This window comes from Hydra vulgaris, chromosome 08 (genome assembly GCF_038396675.1).
Source record: "Hydra vulgaris chromosome 08, alternate assembly HydraT2T_AEP".
Taxonomy (NCBI): Eukaryota; Metazoa; Cnidaria; class Hydrozoa; order Anthoathecata; family Hydridae; genus Hydra; species Hydra vulgaris.
The window spans coordinates 55245899-55265266 of record NC_088927.1 but is presented as its reverse complement, the minus strand read 5'-3'; positions in this window follow the sequence as shown (position 1 = coordinate 55265266).

Below are 19368 nucleotides of genomic sequence, written 5' to 3'. Positions count from 1 at the left end.
CATTATCAGCTCTTAGAACAATAGATAACGAGATGAAGGTAAAACCAGCTAAAGGAACTGATGGGATTGCCATAACATCAAAAATTTGTCAAAGCTAAGGTAATGGCTATTTTTATTTAACTTTATAAAATATTTAGTACAATTTTAAAAACTTTATTTTTTCTTTATTGTTTCACAAACTGTTATGAAAATATGAAATTGTAATTTTTTTGTCTTCGAAAATCAGGTATGGTTTCAAATAGATCTTGTTATTTCAAAGCTATCTTAAAAAAACAATGTTGCTCCAGGGCTATTCCTTCGATATGTTGTTAGCAGATTTCATGTCTTGTTCCATACGGCAGGGATCGTTGTTACACATAAAAAACTTATATAAACTTTCTTGAAAGGTACAGATTTTTTTAGATAAATATTAAGTTTAATAGAATTTCATTACAACTTTGTATTATACTTGAATTTTTTTGTTTTTGTTTTGTTATTTCAGCAACACTAAAAATAAAATTTGAAAATTCTTAGTCTTTCTAAAGTAACGATATGACACTTGTGCAGTTGCAAGGATTGGGTCTGATTGGAAAAATAATAATTGGTTATGATGAGTTTGGTCCTATAAAAATGCAACAGAAACTACTTGAATTTGCAAGTTTTTAATGTTTTTTAATAAAGTAATAAAGGAATTTAAAAATATGTATGAGAGTTTAATATTTTTTTATTTGGGGGACATTTTCCAAAAAGCAATAAAGAAATTATCCAACTTCATAAAGAACTCAGAATCAATTCTTTATACAGATGTGGATGTATTTAGTATTAAAGAAGATAATTAGTCACTTTGTGTCATTAAAATGAAAAAATTTTGGTAAAGATTTTATTGAGCTTTAGAAAAGCTCCATACAGACAGCTTTGAAAAGCTCCTTACAGACAAATGGCCAGTCAAATCCTTCGACTGGTAAACTCTCAAATCCATCAAAGAAAGGATAAAAACCATACTATCTGCTCCACCACATACAATGGAGGCTGAGAGGGGATCTTGGACATGCTTCATTATTTTATGTTTGCGTTCCTAATGTATTTTGGCTTCCTGGATTCAAAAATAAAGCCGAGGGTAAATAAGCCATCACATTGCCAGAGCAAGAAGACCTCATTCAGCTTGCAATCAAGAGGAGCGTTAACAGCTCTCAAAAAGTTTTTAGAATCTTTTGTATGAAGAAATAGGAAAAAGATGTACCAAAGTGAGTTTAAAATAAGAACTACTAGAAAGAAAGCAACTAGAGAAGGATGTTAAAAAAGCAATAGCTGGTAATGCAAAAATAATACATCCTCTTTTTATTATTATTGATGAAAAACAAAAACAATTTTTAGGTATAATTTTGAAGAATGGAACCTTGAAGGGCAGCTTGAATGGGAGCTTGATAATGGAAATAGACATTTACTTTTTGATAAGATTATTAATCAAAGCAACAAAGAAAAAATCATTTACATACACATTAGGGTATTGGAAAGTCAATGAAAATGAACCTGAAGATATTGACATAAGCCAGGAAGGAGTTGTGGCAGATTTAATACTTAAAGACCTAGAATTTATTTAAAACTTTCAGTATTATATTAGGCTTTATTATTATATTATTATATTAAGCTTTATTATTGTCCAAGACCTCGAAAATATTGTATACAAATTTTTTATATAATCTTAATTTCTTTAAATTTTCTATAGTAACTAAGACCTGACACATGATTATTCTACACTTTAGATAATGTAAAATAAAAGAAAAAGCAGATACATGACTTTAGGCTTTCTGAAAACTGTACATATAATGATGTTCATTTATATGTCAAATGAGAATGATTTGCAAAAAAATGCGATAATTAAAACTCTGGAACAAAAATATCTAAAAATGTTAGCACCCTTGTCTCTGTTGGCCTAACTAACTGTTAAGCCAACGAGTAGTTAATTTTTCATTTTATACTAAATTTAATTTCATGGACAGCTTTCAAATTTAATCTAAACATCTTTTAATGCTCAAAAGTTATAACCATGTGAATATTGAACCCCCTCGATGAGTGGAAACTTCACTTGGTCATAACTTTAGAAAAATAAAAGATTATTAGGTGAATTTGAAGTCTGTTGATGAGTTTAAATTTGAGCATTGTATTTACTTATCTGTCACATATTTAAAAAAAGTTTTTTTCATGGTACTTGGTGAATATTCTTATAAAGCTAGATTTTGTCTCCACTTTTTAAAGTGCTAACCTTTTGGGGTATTTTTTTTTGTTCCTAGGCTCCATTCACATTTTTTTTTCATAATTTTTTTTTTCATTCTTATTTGATACCGACAAAAACAAACTTAAATTTTTGACAAATTATGACAATTTTTAAATAAAATGACTTGAATAGAATTTAACTTGCTTTTAAAAAAATGGGCCCAATCAACCCCTTTATATATATATATCTTTTTGTTAATCTAATTGTTACAAAGTTGGATATAGTAAACATTTTTATGTTATGGTACATTGTGAATATCTTATGCGCTATATTTTAAAGTCCACTTTTATAGTCGTTTTCCTGGTGTATCTTTGTTACAATGTCCACTATATTTTCTTCACCTTCAAAATGCCTTATCTTTTTTTAGTTGGCCTAAAGACAAATTAATTTAGTATTAAAAATTTGTAATTTAATAACTTGATTATAGAGTACTCATTGGTTTAAAAATAAAAGTTTAACTATTTTATGAAGCTACCTATATACATATATAACATATATATATATATATATATATATATATATATATATATATATATATATATATATATATATATATATATATATATATATATATATATATATATATATATATATATATATATATATATATATATATATATATATATATATATATATATATATATATATATATATGTATATATTGTATGTGTATAGTATATACATGCATATATATACATCTTAATAATATATACATAATGTATATGTATTATATATACATTTTGAAAATTTCAAAATGTTGTCCTGTCGAGACATTTTCATTAAAAAATATATATTGGCATGATTGTTTTGAAATTTTATTAAGGAATTATTTTCAAGACTTATGAGGAGTTTATTATTCATTAAGAATTTAATATTTATATAGTTTAGCATTTATTTATTTTTTTATTTTGAGTTTAATATCTGTATAATCCAAGTCTCTCCCATTTTCCATTATCTCCGACCTGCCTTTGAAATACTTTGAAAAAAACTTATTTTCCTCATTAGGAAATTAAAATGCGGCAGTTTTTCAACTTTTTAAATTGTTTTATTCTAGAAATTATCAAAATGGTTAAAGATTGTTAAAATTGTTCAACACACATAAATATATATAAATATATCTGTAAATATATCTACTCAGCTCAGTCAGCGGCCAAATTTGGGCATTTTATAACTAGTTGTCAAAGCTAGAAGTTGTTAAAAAAAAGTTTATTTGATAGCATTTTAGTGGGCAAATATCCTGTCGTAGAAAAGTTTTTTCAAAGTCACCCTCATAAACATTTTCAGAACATGACAGCTATGCATTTATACATACGTAAAACGTTTATATATATATATATATACATATATATGTAAATATGTATATATATATATATATATATATATATATATATATATATATATATATATATATATATACATATATATATATATATATATATATATATATATATATATATATATATATTAGTTTATAATATATACATATATATATATACATTATCTACATATATATATATTTACATTTATATACATATATATATATATATATATATATATATATATATATATATATATATATATATATATATATATATATATATATATATATATATATATATATATATATATATATATATATATATATATATATATATATATATATATATATATATATATATATATATATATATATATATATATATATATATATATATATATGTATATTAGGGTGTCCCTAAAACAGTTTTTTTGAAAAAAATCTGCTCCCACCCTTTAAATGTGTTCTATATAATACAAAAACACTAGGTTTAAAATTTTGTTGAATAAAATATTTTTAGAGGTCCCCCAAAACCCTTTAATATTCAACGGGTCCCTAATATTTAAAAAAAAAGTTTCTCGAAATAGGTCAACCTGGTACTCAAATGAAGCAAAATTATATAAAAATTTCAAAAATAACATTCATTTTAAAATATAGTTATTTTAGGTTTTACTACGTAAAAATCTTGTTTTTTAGCAAAAAATGAAATAAGTGAATTTTTCATGATAATTGTGGTAATAAAATAAGTTTAAACTTCAAATTTATTTTTCAAAATGAATATTAGTTTTGAAATTTTTATATAATTGCGCTTCATTTGAGTACCAGGTTGACCTATTTTTGAAAAACTTTTTTTTTTGAAAATATTAGGGACCCGTTAAATATTAAAGGGTCTTGGGGGACCTCTATACGTTCTTTTTAAAAAAAATTTAAACCTAGTGTTTTCGTATTATATAGAACACATTTAAGGGGTGGGAGCAGATTTTTTTCAAAAAAGTTGTTTTTAGGGCCACCCTAATGTATATATATATGTATATATATATATATATATATATATATATATATATATATATATATATATATATATATATATATATATATATATATATATATATATATATATATATATATATATATATATATATATATATATATATATATATATACATATATATATATGTGTTTCATAACTCACAGTCACTTTCAGAAATACATGTAATATATAATTGGAGAGTACAGTACAATGTTTTATATCAAATGGATCAACTTGCAATCCTTTCTTTTCAATACGCAGATTGAGTCTACGGAAAGTTGCAATGTGTCATCATATTCATTTGGACCACCAGGATGATGTTTGTCAAAAATGGATCCAGTTTGAACTGATTTTTTTGACCACAATTTAATAGATCCTGCACGAGGTGGTTCACAGTCAAACCGTTCACATAATTTGGCCTACATTGCTCATGGCTGAAACAGATTTGTTACTCTCATAATACCATACAGGGGCCAAAACACGATACCTCATCATTTTCGCTCTGGTTAGCCATCTTAAAATGGTTGAGAAAAGAAAAGTCAGTCAATAAGACGGAACAAAACACATACTAAAACTTTTTAGTGCCTCTGTAAAAAGGTTAATTAATAAATAAACTTAAATAATTTCTTGACCAAGAGGTAATCCACTGTTATTCAGAGTGGTAGCCCTCTTATTAAATATAAAACATCGGATTGAGCCATTGTCAGTCATTGGTGATTATAAGCACACCTTAGTCAACTGCTTGTAGCAGGGACTTAGCCAGGCCGAGGTCAAGTCCCGTGTAATAAAATTTAGGTGATCAAGAAATTTTTCAACATGCCTCCATAAAAAGCAATAAAGGTGGATTTAAACAACTTGAAAATGATGGTAGAAGTGTTAAAAAAAAGAGTTGATACCCTTAGCAGAAAATTAGGTTTAAAACCAGGTTAGCAGCATTAGAAGAAAAGAAAACAACTTCAAGCAATATAAATCATTGGAATGCTATTGGTAAAGATAACAAAAATAAATAAAAAAAAAATTGAATGTCATGAATGCTGTAGTCGCAGTCAAAAAAGATAATGAAAAAAGAGAAAAATATATAGTTATTGTTGGATTACCACTATCAACTGAGTCTGAAGGTGAGAAACGTAAAGAAAAGGATAGAGTTCAAGTTAAAGAACTATTCACAGAAATTAGTGTTGATAAGGATAAAATTCAAACGTATTTTTAGATTTAAAGCAAAAAAAGATAGTAATAACAGCAAAAAAAGCAAATACACCGATTTTAGTTGAATTAACAAGCAAAGATGATCAAATGAGTGTACTGAAATCAGCTAAAAACTTTAAATAACAATAAATTTACAAATATTTATATCAATCCTAATCAAAATGTAGCTGAAAGAAACCTTACAAGAGATCTGGTCATAGAAAGAAAATGAAAAAAATGCAAAGTTAGATGAAAATGGTTAGCTGAATAAACCCTTTCGATATGGGATTAGAGGTAACAAAGTTGTTGAAATCCTTATGATAACAACTATAATAAAAATAGCAATATTAAAAGATGTCTGTCTTGTTAATACACCAATGCCACGTCTTTAAATAACAAGTATGTATTGTTGTTAGATAAGTTAAAAAAACTCAAAAGTAATGGTGTGTAAAACATGGGCGAGATATATCTCTTCAAGGAAAATACCAGGTTATTCAGATCGCAAAGATCGTTCTTATAGTAAGGGCGGTGGTGTTTGCATTTATGTTCACAATAGTATCAAATCATTTGAAGTATCAAATAGTATTTTAAACAATAATTGCATTGAGTGGATATGGTTTTTCGATTGATATAGCAAATGAACTGATATTATGTGGATGCATTTATCGTACAGATAATAGCAGTTTTGAAGTAAATGAATACATAATAAAATCAATTAACTGTGCAACTGATTTAATTGAAAAGTAAAACTTAATGGTTAATTGCTATGAGATGATTTGATTTTCATATGGTTAAGTGGAATGATGAAGATATTGGTATTGTTAATGACAATAACGAATCAGCTTCAGCATTTATTGAATGTTTACAAGATAATTTTCTGCATCAAAATGTAATAAAACCGACATTTCAAATAAATACAAACCAACAAACAAATGTTAGATCACTCTCCACCTCAAGGAAATATACAACATTATCATTATATATTAGACTTCATATTTTCTTTAAAATTAGAAGATAAAACAAAAAAAGTTAATTAATCAATAATTTATGTTCAATAAAGGAAATTTTAATAAATTATCTAAATATTTTAATGATTAGGGAAAATTTTTTAAAAAACTCGATGTAAATGAGTGTTATCAAAAATGGTTACAAATTTAAAATAAAGGATGTGATGGTTTTAATCCAAAGCTTCAATACGATGAAATAATTAGACGTAAACCTCAATGGATGACAAAAGAGTTAAAATGTTTATTAAAAGAAAAAAGAAAACTTTGGTATTCTTGCAAAACCAATAGATTTAAAGACAAAAAACTGACAAAAGAATATAAAAAAAACAAGTAATATACTGAAAAAGTTAATTAAAAAAGAAGTTAAGAAATATGAAAACGCTCTCAAACCAACGCTAAAGAATCCGAAAAGTGTGTATGCTTATATCAACTGCAAGACGAAGATAAAAGATACAATCAAAGCATTGAAGGACAAAAATGGGGAAATAATAACAAGAAGGTTCAAAAATTGCGAATAAACTGAATGATTTTTTTATTTTTGTTAAATAAGAAAAAAATAGTCTACCAAGTGTTCAAATTCATGCAAATGTCAATGTCAAACTCCTTTATTCACTTTAGAAACTATAGAAACAATAATTAAAACTAAATGTTAATAATCAACTGGAGTCGACAAAGTACACCCAAGAGTTTTAAAGTACGATAGCAAAAGCACTATCAATTATATTCAATAGGTCATATTCAACTGGAGTTTTACCAAAACAATGATTATGCACAAAGGTTACAGCTCTATTCAAGAAAGGCGACAAGTGGAAGCTACAAACTACAGACCAGTCTCTTTGACATTTATTGTATGCAAAGTAATGGAAAGTATTGTAAGAGATTGTATAATGGACCATTTAATTGGCAATGATTTGATTATAAGCGGAACAGCATGGTTTTGTAAAAGGTAAAAGTTGCAGTACAAATCTATTGGAAACAATGGACTTAATAACTCTAGCTTTAGAAGATGGTTTCTTGATAGATAATGCGTTTTTGGACTTTGCAAAAGAGATTGACATCTTACCACATAAGACTATGTGTTAAGTTAGCTAGTTATGGTATAAATGGGGTCTTTAAAGTGGTGCAAAGCATTTTTAAGTAATAGAGCTCAAAGAATTGTTTTGGGCGATAACGTTTACGTGGCGTTTTTCAAGGTTTGGTACTCGAACTTTTTTCTTATAAACATCAATGATTTTGCTTGTAAATTTACAAAATCAATTTATGCTTATTAAACTTTATGCTGACGATATAAAAATAATTTCAATATTGGAAGGTGAGTTGAGCACAGTAATTTACAAGGTGATTTGATAAATTGTTGGATTGGTCAAGCAAATGGTTAATCAAGCTTAATGTAAATAAATGCAAAGTTATAATCCTCAGCTTATCTATAATAATTACGGCAGAATGATGATGAGACAAACATAACAACAACCACTCTAGAAAGAGATTTAGGCGCTTATATCTCAAATGATTTGAAATGAGAAGAACATATCAATAATGCAGTTGGTAAAGCCAAAAAGAAGTTAGGATTGATAAAAGAAGTGCTTCAGTTATTTGGATGAAGAAAAGCCCAAGATTGTGAAGCCATTATGAAATATTATCTAAATAACCTCATTAGTTTTATTTTTAATATGTAATAATTTATATATATATATATATATATATATATATATATATATATATATATATATATATATATATATATATATATGTATATATATATATATGCATATATATGTATATATAAATATATATATATATATATATATATATATATATATATATATATATATATATACACTACTAACAAAAAGTTTGAGGCAGGCTAGGAGTTTTTGAAATAAGTGAATGAACAAACCTTATGAAGTCTAATTTATAATTTAATAAATATGTTTACAAAGTAGATATTATTACACCTATTTGATCAATAATTCCTAATTTTAACTATTGTTTTAATTAAATTTTTGATTCGTCAAAATACCTTCATCATTTATTACAGCTGTTCAGATCCTCGGTAAATGATCAATTAATTAGACAAGTTTCTAGGTATTGCGTCTCATTTTACTCTCAATATGTGCCACAGAAGATGGCTGTTCTTCTCGCACGTTCACATCAAGTCTTCCTGCAACAACTCGATTGGATTAATCTCTGGTGATTGTGGTGACCACTCCATTGTTTTTTTATTATTTTCTAGCTTTGAAGATCTGCTAATTAAGTTTTGTAGATTTTGCTGGCATGTTTTGGGTCAATATCGTGCATAAAAACATACTGGTCGGAAAATAACCTCTCACCAGAAAGCAGCAATTGATGTTCTAAAATGTCTTTTTACACCGCTTTTGTCATAATTCCTTCAATTGTGTAAGTTTAAACATCTCCCGCCCACCAATAATTCCCAAACAACCACAGATGAACCTCATATTTCACAGTAAGTATTAAACATTCTTCCAAATACCTTTCCTCTGCAAATCTTTGCACGAAAATACGACGTTTTGACGAAAAACTTCAAACTCAAATTCATCTGTCCAATCGACGTTTTTCTATTCTTCAATCGACCAATGTTGATGATCAGAGTTGTTACGCAATATAACTAGATCTGTCGACATATTTCAGACATATTTTCTGCCGACATAAAATATGCCCCACATATTTTCGATTGACATATTTTGATAAATCTTGAATTATTTGTCTGCGACATAAAATATGTCAGACATATTTTCCATCGACATATTTTGACATATTTTTATCTCTTCTTATATTTTCCGCCGACATAAAATATGTCAGACATATTTTCTATTGACATATTTTGACATAATTATATATCTGAATTGTTTTCTGCTGACATAAAACATGTCAGACATATTTTCTGTCAACATATTTTTGACATAATTTTATCATGAATTATTCTGCTGACATAAGTATGTCAGACATATTTTCTGTGTCGAGATTCATAATTTTACATCCTAATTATTTGCTGTTTGATATTCTCGAAGCTAAAAAATCAATCTAACAAATTTATTGCGCATTTCAACTTAATTTACAGAGTTAAATAAAAATAGGCTGAAAAATTTGTTGCTTTTTTGCAATCAATTATGCTTCATAGAACTTTTACTTTAAACCCTATAAGCAAACATCAGTTGTTTCATAAAGGTCTTTCTCTGCCCTTTTTTGCGATGTATCATTTGATAGTATTGACTAATATTGGCATTTATTGACTTATTTATTGATTATGACTTATTTATTTATTATGACTAATATTGACATTGATAGTATTGACTAATATTGACTAGTATTGAGGGATCATTTGATAGTATTTGATAGGGTCGATTAGTATTGGGCGCTTTCCCTTATCAGAATGTAAAAACCATCTCAAGCTAAGTTTTTATTACTGAAAGTAGTTTTTATTAGTATGACTAAAGTTAAAATTATTTCTTTAATTAAAAGAATAATAAAAAAAAACTTTTTCAGTTATTTTTAAGTATTAGTCTATCTTAAAAAGATTTCATTATGAAAAATTGTTAGTTTATAGTATATACATATATATACATTTTCTACATATATATATATATTTAAATTTATATACATATACATATATATAAATATATATATATATGTATATATATATATATATATATATGTATATATATATATATATATATATATATATATATAAATATATATATATATGTGTGTCATAACTCACAGTCACTTTCAGAAATACATTTAATATATAATTTGAGAGTACATTACAATGTTATATATCAATTGGATCAACTTGCAATCCTTTTTTTTCAATACACAGATTGAGTCTACGAAAAGTTGAACGTGTCATCACATTCATTTGGACGACCAGGATGATGTTTGTCAAAAATGGATCCAGTTTGGACTGATTTTTTTGACCACAATTTAATATATTCTGCACGAGGTGGTTCACAGTCAAACCGTTCACATAATATGGCCTCCATTGCTCTTATGGCTGAAACAGATTTGTTACTCTCATAATACCATACAGGGGCCAAAACGCGATACTCAATCGTATATTCGCACTGGTTAGCCATCTCAAAATGATTGAATAAAAGAAAAGTCAATCAATAAGTTGGAACAAAACACGTACTAAAACTTTTTAGCGCCTCTGTAATAAGGTTAATTAATAAATAAACTTAATTAATTTCTCGACCAAAAGGTAATCCACCGTTATTCAGAGTGGTATCCCTCTTATTAAATATAAAATATCCGATTGAGCAATTGTCAGTCAGTGGTGATTATAAGCACACCTTAATCAACCGATCAACTTGCGGCTCTAGCAGGCCGAGGTAAAGTCCCTTTGTAATAAGGTTTAGGAGATCAAGAAATTTTTCAACATGCCTCCTAAAAAAGCAAATGAAGATGATTTAAACAACTTGAAAACGATGGTAGAAGCGTTAAAAATAAGAGTTGATACCCTTAAGCAAGAAAATACTGGTTTAAAAACCAGGTTAGCAGCATTAGAAGAAAAGAAAACAACTTCAAGCAATATAAATCATTTGAGTTGGAATGCTATTGTTAAAGATGACAAAAATAAATCAAAAGAAAAATTGAATGTCATGAATGCTGTAGTCGCTGTCAAAAAAGATAATGAATAAAGAGAAAAATATATAGTTATTGTTGGATTACCACTATCAACTGAGTCTGAAGGTGAGAAACGTAAAGAAGAGGCTAGAGTTCAAATTAAAGAACTATTCACAGAAATATATATATATATATATATATATATATATATATATATATATATATATATATATATATATATATATATATATATACATATAAATATATATATATACATATATATATATATATATATTTATATATATATATATATATATATAAATATATATATATATATATATATACATATGAATATATATATATATACATATATATATAAATATATATTTATATATATATATATTTTTATGTATATATATATATATATATATATATATATATACATATAAATATATATATATACATATAAATATATATATATACATATATATATATACATATATATATATATATATATATATATATATATATATATATACATATATATATATATATATATATATATATATATATATATATATATATATATATTAGATATATATATATATATATATATATATATATATATATATATATATATATATATATATATATATATGGGACGTTACGTGCCAAAGCCTTAATTATCACCTTGTTCACTCCTGAGTCTCTCTTGTTTCTATTTTGCTTCTTTAACTTTGTTTCATCAAAAATCTTCATTATAATTTGAAAATTAATCATAATTGAATAATAATTCTAATTTTATTTACGTTAATTGAGTAATATAAAGTAGGTTACTGAATATTTAGTGAACCCTGTCCTTCGTCAATTCTATCTGTAATGATGGCTTTCATAGGATCTAATCCACGTAGGGAGCAGATTTCTTTAACAAGTCTGGTGAGATCTTCAATGTATACATTTATTTTTTAACACTGAGATTTCAAGTTCATCTTCCTTTCCATTTAATTTAATTTTTTTGTAACTGTAAAACTTATCAAGAGCATGAGACCGCTTCATAACCGTAGCAATTGAATTCATTTCAACACTTATTTGTGAAATACCATACTGTAAACAATGTGATATATTAAATATTATAGTTTTTTTGAAAAAAAAAAAGTTAATATTTAATACATCACATTGTTTAAATTATGTTATAAAGTATTTAGACACCTAAACGACCAAGTTCTTTTTGTAAATCTCTAAGAGTATCACGAACAACATTTTCAAGCAGATCATGATTTTTCTTGATATCAAATATTGTATCAGTAGAGACTACTTTATTTTTTTGGAGCTTTTGTTTTTGTACTACAGGTAAGAGAGATCCTCCTAAAATTAGAATAAAATATTGCAATAAGTCATTTATTTAAGTCAATAAATAAGAAAATTAATAAAATCTACCAGTGGATAATTGTAATGATTTTTCATTCTTAACAAGAAACTTTAAAGCAGTTGAGGTTATTTGCTCTGATCCTTGGAAAGAACAAGATTCTTAGCATTTTGAACAGCTGATGTTCTCGTGCATGGGTGCCTAATGCCCATTCCAACTAGTTGAAAACAATTTGTCCAGAATGAGTTTAATCTTTCAATGCGGAGATTTTCATTTGACTCAATGATATAATCTCTTAAGTTAAAAATCTTGTGGCTGCGCTTGTCTGATATCATAAAACAAATTCGACATAAACGTTGACCCTCAGTTGGAGCAATCCTTCCTACCTTTATAAGTAACTCCCTTTCCTTTTTCCAAACCTCTTCTTACATTTTTACAGGCTTTCCTTGCTGTGAACAAGACTATTTGTATTTTTAGTGAAATCTTTTAGAAAAAGTTTATTAAATATAAAAAAATATTTATAAAATATAATAACCTTTTTGGCATAGAGAGCATTTTTGCAACGGCAGTGGGAAATGCATTTATATCAAAACTGAATCCTTTGTGTACATAGTCTCGAACTAGTGTCACCAATGATGGCATACTGCAAAGAGAGTAGCTGTCTGTTTTGTTACAGCAAAAAAAACAAACTGAATCTCTAGACTTATTATGATTTTTTTCCTTAAAATGTGAGCCATTTGATATGTAATATTTATCTACTTTTATTGTTATTTAAAATAAGTGTTTTTTAATTAAAAATGTTATAAAAAGTAGTTATAACTTTTACAAAATAAAATTAAAAAAGATGTAAAGTTTTTTACAATATTTTTAAACAACCGCTTTAAGAGCTTTATTAGTGAAACTATTTAAGGTATTATTATATATTAATTTAACCACATTTTGAAGACAAAAAAAATAAAGTGTCACGTGGCTTTCAATGATTTTTGTAATAAAGGTAAGTTTAAATAATAAAATTAGGGGCGACTGAATAAGTGCAAATTTCATAACTGCAAATCTGCATAAGTGCGACTGGCATAAGTGTGAACTGGCATAAGTGCGAACTGGCACAAGTGCGAACTGTCATAAGTGCGAATCATTTGCAAAAACTGGCATAAGTTCGCCGAAAGAATTTGCAAACATTGGCATAAGTGCGAACTGGCATAAGTGCGAACTGGCACAAGCGCGAACTGGCATAGGTGCGCCGAAAGATTTTATAAGCATTGGCATAAGTACGAATCGGCATAAGTGCGACCTAGCATAAGCGCAAATCAATCGCAAAAACTGGCATAAGTGCAAAAAAGTCAGAATCATTATTGTGAAAATAAAAGTCACTGATAATTGATAGAGAGCCAAGATGGGTCCCGGGGCAAATTTCTTTATGGGCCCAATCTTGGCTGAAAATAAGCACCATGTAATGCCAAATGAGCTACTTTTTTTTTTTCCTATTTTATGGGAGAAAAAAAAAGTAGCCCGGCTTTCTTTAAGAGTCCTGCTCCGGACTCTTAAAGAAAGCCGGGCCCCAGGACAACACACCCGCCTAATCCTCCCTCTCTACAACCATGCCGATAACCAAATAACGATTAATATTTTTTACACTGACCACAAATATTATTTTTAATTACATTATTGATAACCCGACTATTACCATTATTTCTAATGATCATTCTCTTTTATACTTTTTAATTTAATTCGGTACGCTTAGTTAAAAACAGCAGGAAGATATGTCGAGCAGAACAGCAAGTATCATACCCTTATTGAAGGTTTTTTTAATTTTTAAGTTTCATTTTATAAAAGGTTTTATAAAAGCTTTTAAATGCTCATAAAAATATTAAAATATTTTATTTATGCTATAATAAACATATTCAAAAAAAGCACTATTTTAATATTTGAAAAACTTTTAAAAAATTTTCCTTTTGGGTTGCACGTACGAAGTTATGGGTTTCCATAAAGTACGTTTGAAGTTATTTTTTATAAACTTTTCTGGTTTTTGTAAGTTCATTCAAAAATTTAATAAAGCAAAAGAGAGCACAACCACAACTGATGAAAAAATAACACTATAGTCATTAAATATTGATATTCATTAGAGTCATTAGAATAAACTCAAGTTTATTACAAAAATAGGCAAGAAGTTGTTCGTCAATATTTAAAGTTTTATAGTTTAATAATAACCTATAGGTTATTTTAACCTATAATAATCGAACAACTATTTTATAATTGTCCTTAATAACACCTTATTGGTGGTAGCCAGTCGGTTTTCAAAATCTGTAGTATCAGTATTTTTTTATTTAAGAATGAAGGCAATGACATCAAAAGAATTGATTAGTTAAGGCAAAAAACTGAGGAATATGTTATTAAAAATAAAAATGACTTTATGTCGGCAAATGATGCTGTCGAAATGTTTACATCGAAAACAACGATGTAAAACTTATTCCGTTTGCACCCATTCTATCTATTGCTGGTAGAATATTTGCTTTTAAAATGAAGTCTGAAAATGAAGACGATTATAAATGCAATCATTATAGATGGAAAAATAATAAGAATAATAAGAATAGCAAAAAAGGTTTTAAAAAAACTTATTATCTTACCCAAACTACTACAGGCCAAAAACATTGTACATCCGCGAATTTTAGTAAACAAGTGTTCATAAAAAAACTACCAAAGGTCTTATTGCTATTATCTATTATTTAGGCAATGAAAAATGTGGTGTAACAGATTTGAAACACGGAAACAGTAAAAATTGACCATTCATACATTCGCACTGCATCGTCTGTAGTGTGATGTATAAAAAAAGTTTTAAAACCAAATGATAAGCCACAAAATATTTATGAAAAACTAATGTTTGAATCAAATGTGATTCAAACATTAACAAACGTTAAAAAAAATAGGTTGCGCAGGGTCGTCAAATTTTTCATGAGTTTTTTCATAAAAAAAAATGCTAGGCTCCTTATGCAGGTAAGAAAACGGCTAAAAAATAACTTTTTTCAGTATTTATTGCATTGTTAAAAATCTAATACTTTTACAGCAATAAATACTTTTAAAATGAAAACTAATGTAAATAAGATCTCTCCCAGTGGGCACAGGACCTAAATAAGACGTCTTTTGAACGTTCAAAAGACGTCCAAAACGTTCAAAAGACGTTCAAAAGACGTCTTTTTTACATCTTGTGCCCACTGGGCTGGCAATGCTTTTGTATTCATTTTCTGATTTTATTTTTCAACGGATTCAAAGAGACGATCATTAAAGATGTAACTTTCCATTGAAACTAGTAGATACCGGAGAGTAGCAGTTTTGAGTCTTAGGCAGGAATTTTTAAATAAACATTGCATTTTTAAAGAATAATGAATCTATAATATATAATACGAGAACATTTGGTTAATTTTTACTTGAGCATCCGTCTAATTTATTCCTTAACTTTTTAACATTAAACAAAAAAAAATTGAAAAATTTCATTTTTCTGAGGGATATACCAGCTTAATCTTAATTGCACCCCTCTAGCGCCGGCCCTGTATATTGTTCTCTATATTCGCTACAATATTCAACAAATAATTAAAACATTTTATTACTTCTATACTAAGAATTATTATTCCGTAGTAAAAAAATTTAGTTTTTAGTTTGCAACTCAACTTTGAAAAAACATATTTCTTCATAATATTTACAGAGGTAAAGAAAACAGTTAAATTCGAATGGAGAAAGTAATTTAAATAAGTGCTTTGGGTTAAAAATGGAATTTCGTTAATTCGTTTTCAGATAAAACATTCCGGTACAAAGAAGAAGAACTGTTTGGTGACACACAAAATTGAATTTTTTTAAGTTTAGTTTATAAATGTTAGAACGATTAGTACGTTCTTATTAAATTTAATGTTGACGCTTCAATTTATTATATCAAAGTACAAAAAAGTCATAATAAAAGAAAACTTTTCTTTTTTTAATTAAACATTAAAATGGAAATGCTCGAAGGCGAAAGAAAAAACTCAAAAATTTATTACCAAAATGGTTACTATTATCGTAAAAGACGTAAAAAATGTAAGGATGAATTTTGTAGAAGTCGTGCAACAAGTGAACCAAGCCTAGGGTTAGTACAAATAATGCCGCATAACCATTTGCCAGATTTTTTAAAAAAAGAAATTTTAAAATTAAAACAATCAATAAAACGAGCTGCTGAAACTACAAGTGGAAGTTTGCGAGATATTTTTGACCAAGAAACTGCTTGTAACCAATCAGTACATCGCGTTTCTTTTGGAATGAAGGAAAGCACTATGTATCGCAGACGTAGATCAGTGCAGCCGCAATTACCAGCCCATAGCGGGGAATTAGACAACTCTTTGAGAGTAAACAACATAAGTAAGTTTTTAGACGGGATCGATTTTTACAAAGGGTACGTTCGTATAAATAACGATTATGCTCTCATATTTATCGGGAAAACAGTCGTTGCTTCGCCGACTGATTTGCACGTTGACGGAACATTTAAGGTAGTTCCGAGAATGTTTTATCAAATGATAACATTGGGATACATTTTGCTTGATCATGTAAGATAATCAATAAAAGATAATATAAGAAGGGTGTAAACAAGGAATTCTATTTTTTCCGCGGTGTTTTTTTTAAAACCGTTAGATTTTTTTAGAACACCTTAATGAATTAAAAAAAAGCAAAATATATTCCCTGTTTTTTCTTGTTCACCCTCCATATATTATTATTTTTGTTATTATTGTTATTATTGTTATTACTACTGTTTTTCATAAATTATAGTTGTTTTTATTAATGTTGTTTTGCAAGTAAAGAATCAAGAAGTAAAGATTTTTTTGTTTTAGTTTATCCCAACTATTTTCATACTTATGACTAGAAAAACGCAAGAGCTGTATTCTCTTGCATTTTCCAAAGTTGCTGAACTCGTTCCACATTTGTCACCGTTACGGATAATGACGGACTATGAACAAGCATTGATGAATACCTTGGAAGTTCAATATCCTTTAGCTGAAATTTCCGGCTGTTGGTTTCATTGCGTAAATGTAAGCAAAAAAATATTTAACTAAACATACTACAACCTTTGTTATAAAATGGCAATTTTAAAACTAAATTAAAATACAATTTAAAAAATATATATATTTATTTGTACTGAAAGTTTATGTTTGCAATTATTTATATTTAGGCTGTGGTTAACAAGTGTAAACATTTTATTTGGACTTTTAAAAAGTTCACAGTGATTTGAAGAAATGGCTAAGGCTATTATTGTGTCTTTCTTTGCTACCGCCTCACCATATTCAGCCAACATTAGGCAATTTGAATCCAAATTTGTTTGTGGTGTCATTAAGTATAAATGACTTCGCAAAATGTCAAAGTCTAATGACCTATATGGAAACATTTGGGATTGGGCGTATTGGCAGTAACAAAATTTCTGTTTTTGGTTGTCCCAGAAGACCGATCTCTGATCAAAAAAAAATATATATAATCTAAAATAAAAATATAATTTTTTGAACTTATCTTTTATTTGCATTTAATTCTTTTAATATTTTAGCAGAACTAAGAAAGTTTGCAGAAGTCCAGCAACTTGATAAAGTACGTTTAGGATGTGGACTTCAGATTCGTCGGAGACGAAAGCAGAAATATGTTTTAAATTATTGTAAAATCAGAGTTGCTACTGAAAATTTGGCCAACGGACGTCTAACTTCATTGGAATTTCTACAAAGTGTTTCACATTGCGCAGATGCGTTATTTAACAATCAACTTGGCGTTAGTCGTATAAATCAACCACCGAAATTGGAAACAGTTTCATCATTTACGCAAGTTCAAATAGAGCCCTCACAGCCTAATTTAATTCCACCACATGATGAAGCCCAGCAACTTAATGTATCAATACCACGTGATGTAGCTATAGTGCAAAATACCTTCCAACTCGGAGAAAACTTACATAGTTCTACAGAAATTGTTGGAGTCACGGAGACTTCAAGAGTAGTGGATGGAACTAATGGAACAACATGTCCTGTTTGTTTAGAAAATACTCTAAACTTCGCTGTTGTTCCCTGTGGAAACATGATTTGCACAATGTGTATACCACATTTACAGTTAAAAATGTCCTCGTTGCCGAGCAACAGTTGTTATGTTTATACAAACATTTGCGTGATCTGCTTGATAAATGTTCATATACAAACTTTTTTGATGAAATTTAACAGTATAGTTGTATTCAAAACTAAATTTATTTGAACTTACAAAAAAATATTTTTATTTGAACTTACAAAGAATCATAATACTTACAAATAAAAATAAATAAATAATAAAACATTAAATTTGAGATTTCGAAATGCAATTTTGTTTGTCGAATAATTAAAAATTATGTTTATTATTTAAAAAAATTGTAGCCACTTAATACTATCATCGATATGAAAGTATCATTTTTACAGACCTATATGGGGCTGTTAATACGTGACAGTTTTATAGTGGGAGGGGGTATCAGAAAGTGTTACCGAATGTCACATGGGGGAGGGGGTTAGCTTCAGTGTAACGTGACAAGTTTTTAAAAATTTCAATTCTAATCACAGCGGAATCAATGAAAACGTTAGCGAAAAGTTGCAAAATTGGGTAAAAATAACG